Raw genomic sequence first — 3,629 nt, forward strand, 5'->3', positions numbered from 1 at the left:
CCCTCCGCCCCTGCGGGCGCTGCCCGGCGAGCGCTCCCCTCCTCTGCTCTCTTGCAGCCATCTTCCAGATCATCCAGAGCATCCGGATGGGCATGTGAGGGGCCCGTCGCCGGGCGAGGCCCGTCCGCGCCCCCCAGCGCTGCCATGAACTGTCCCCCCCGGCCGGCGCCCCGTCAGCCCCGGTTCATCGCAGCAGCTGCCGAGGAGCGGTGCTCGGCATCGGCCGTGTCACATTCCAGGTCCCGTCACGAGTCATTCCGAGTTTTCTAGCCCATGCCACAGTGCCTTGAACAGCACCACATGTATAAAGCAATAAAATTATATTGTTGATCTACAATCGTGGACCTACTTATTCAGTGAAGTATACGGTCATGTTCTCTGTAGATATGTTAAACTGTATGCGATGTAGATACTTAGCAATTGACATCTGTTGTAAACACCGGTCTTGAGATCTGTTTAAGTCTCTGTATAGCTGGAAATGGTTTTATTTAAGTCGGAAGCCAGGATTTTTATAGTAGCTGGAGTACGAAGCATGTTCATGATGAAGCAGTTGGGCCATGCAGCATTCTGTAGCTTACCTAAGTGACTCGTCCTCTCTGTATGCGTAGATTAGTCTTACTGCAGCATGCGACAGTGCGTTAGCGCTCAAATGCTTATCACAACGGAGAATTTTATCCCATACCTCTTGTCCTAATAAATATGAAATGCTTGTTCATATAGAGTTAGTGGGTGTTGCTTAATTAGAAACCAGCATGACCGAGCAGCAGCTGTTTCTGACATAACCCGATGCTAAAGTTTCACAAACTGCTGAGCGGCTTGGGCCGAGCTGCTGGCTTACCGAGCCTCTCCTGGCCGCGACTGTGCTGTAAATACTTCTTGGACAACTTTCAACAAGTGGTGATAGTTTTAAGTTTTACAATGTTGTATGGGAATGTTTTGTGCAGGTACAGGGACCCTGCCCCTCCTGCCCACAGTTCTGCTTTTACGTGCAGCATCTGCAGAGTGTGGTATGTCTTGCAATATATATTTAATCCTATTTAAGGGAAATCCTGCTTTCAACTCGATTTCATCTAACGATGGATCCAGTACTGAACTGCTTCCCTATGGATGATCACAGTTCCTTCTTAGTGATACCGAAGCAAAAAAGAAAAGAAAACGCTCTCCTTACATCTGTAGATGACTGTAACTTGAGATCACAGTGGAAAATGCTGCTATTGATCGTATTTTATTGCTGGTGGCCCAGGCTTTGTCTTGGCCTCTTGCTGTCTGTTGTGGTAAACAAAGGCAGTCTGAAATCAGTCTGCTGTTGTACACAGTTGCTACAGGAAGATTTCTTTTTTCAGGTTTCTTAGCAGAAAACAAATTTAAAATCTGGTTACATTAGAAGTAATAGAAAAAAGTTTCTGTAGAGATTATTTAAATGCCTGTTAGCTGTGAAGGAGCAGATTTTTTGTAAGAGTTGTCATATTTCCATATGAAATCATTGGGACTGGTGTAAACCAGCGCAGCCAAGAGCATGCCCCAGAACCTAGCCGTACAAGGTAACATGCATTCCTTGTTCTTGGACGCTCATGTTTTGTAAGTGGTGGTGGTGGGGGGAAGTATGTATAATCTCTGATTTTAAATAAAGTTCTTTTCAAATGCGAGTTGTGTTTGTTTTGAGGTTGGCAAAATGGTGCCTTACTGGGTGCTGAAACTAGGCCGCTTCGCCCTGAGTGCAGCTTAATTAGCTTCTTCCCAGAGAGGAGCCCCTTTGCCGCAGGAAACGCCCGTGTTCATCTGTTAGGGGGTCTGGGCCATGCCGGTGCTACGGTGCCTCTGAGCCATCGAAGGCAGGGGTTCCGGCTGCGGGAGTGACCTGGTGCTGCTCCCCTTCCCCTCGGGGACCGGCCCATCTCTCCGTAGGGGTTCGGCAGGTGGCTGCTCCCGTGCGTGTCTGTTCTCTGGTCCCTGGGGACACGGCGGAGGCCTGGGGGTTCTGACTGGTTCCTGCTTCTACAGGAGAGGTTTACTTTCACAGCATAGTAATGAGGGCGCTTACACAGCCTCATGAGGGGCTGTGGTTCACGCTGTTTTTTACTGAGCTTTGAAGAACATATTTGTAGAAGACTTGCTTGCTTTGGTGTAAATACAGAATGCACTGGCCTTCGTGGTGCTTTGCCCATGAAGTAGCTCAGCATGCTTTTTCCACCGTTAAGAATCGCTGGGTTCAGAAGAACACAAGCACATTGTTAGTCACATGTAAATAAAGGGATGTGCAGCGGCTGCTTTCGTTGTAATTACAGCATAAACAGCAATCCTTGTCTGACAGACTAGGGGCCGGCAATGGCCTCTGTCAGATAATTGCAGTTTGGCATATTGTGCTGCTTGAAAAGCACTATTGGATTGAAACCAAAGTGTTCTGGGGGTGCTCTATGTTGAAAAGTGGTGAAACAGTAGTTACAGCCAAGAACAGGCAATTGCACAAGGGATGAGAAGGATCCGTAGCTCACAGCTGCTTTTGTGATGAACTGACAAAACAAGAGCGAGGTTGCTCTGGAGGTGATGATGTGGTGTTAAGTATCAGGAAAATGCAGTTAGTTAGAAGAGGGACACAGCAAAGCGCTGTAGGAGTTGCAGGATGAGGACTGTCTGCTTTGTCTGTGGCTGAAGCCCCTGGGGGGATCTCTGCTTCCAGGCGTGTTCCCATAGTCCTCACAACAAGGGACTCTGCCAGGGCAGTAAAGGGTAGCTTAGTCATTTATTGGGACAAGGAGAGGAAACAGTGGTGGTCAGCAGTGGGTCGTTGAGATCTGAAGCATACACAGTTTATCTTTAGAAACTGCACTGAGCAGTGTTTGCTCTAAGGTGACAGTTGAGGGGATGTTGATACCCTAGGTTATTCCTTCCAGGCAATGGGTCTTTATTTTACAACAACTTTGCATTACACTGGAAAAGCGACTTGGTTTGAGCACGTGAAACTACTACAAAATTTCCTTTGACCAGTAGACTCTACGTGCTTAGAAAGGTCCAACTGTGTGGGACACTACGCAACTTGAAAAGACAAAAAAAGAAAGAGAATAACCCCCTGCTTTGTTTCTAGGCTCCTGTAAGTGGCAGATGCTCTTTGGTGGCTGTGTAGCAAGGAGGACTTGCCACCGGCACAGGAGGCTCAGGTTAGGGAACACTTAAACAAACTGGGCATACACAAGTCCATGGGACCCGACGGGATGCACCCGCAGGAGAGATTCCTGAGGACTGGAAGAAAGCAAATGTCACGCCTGTCTTTACGAAGGGCAAGGAGGAGGATCTGGGGAACTGCAGGCTGGTCCGCCTCACCTTATCACCCCGAGGTGATGGAGCAAAGCCTCCTGGAAACCACTTCCAGGTACACAGAGGACAAGAAGGTGATCGGGAGCAGCCATGGATTTATGGATGGGAAAATGCGCTCAGTTAACCCACCAGCCTTCTGCCAGGAGATGACTGCCTCAGTGGAGCAGGGGACAGTAGCGGATGCTGCTTATCTTCACTTTGGCACAGCTTTCGACACAGCCTCCCATCACAGCCTCGCGGACAAGCTGGGTAAGTGGACAGTGAGGACTGAGCCCCGGCTGAACCACCGGGCTTGCAGGGCTGCTGGTGGCAGCGTG

The 3,629-nt window shown here is 49.0% G+C and overlaps 1 protein-coding gene across 1 annotated transcript in view; it reads right to left on the reverse strand.

Moving 5' to 3' along the window:
* Nucleotides 1-1,192, reverse strand: part of SELENOT (selenoprotein T) — a 28,460-nt gene extending 27,268 nt beyond the window's left edge. The window contains exon 1 of the mRNA XM_009284255.2: nucleotides 1,182-1,192. The gene's annotated coding sequence lies outside the window, so the exon portion shown is untranslated. The remainder of the gene's footprint in view (nucleotides 1-1,181) is intronic.
* Nucleotides 1,193-3,629: the final 2,437 nt, after the last annotated feature.

This window comes from Aptenodytes forsteri, unplaced genomic scaffold (assembly GCF_000699145.1).
Source record: "Aptenodytes forsteri isolate BGI_AS27 unplaced genomic scaffold, ASM69914v1 Scaffold278, whole genome shotgun sequence".
Classification (NCBI taxonomy): Eukaryota; Metazoa; Chordata; class Aves; order Sphenisciformes; family Spheniscidae; genus Aptenodytes; species Aptenodytes forsteri.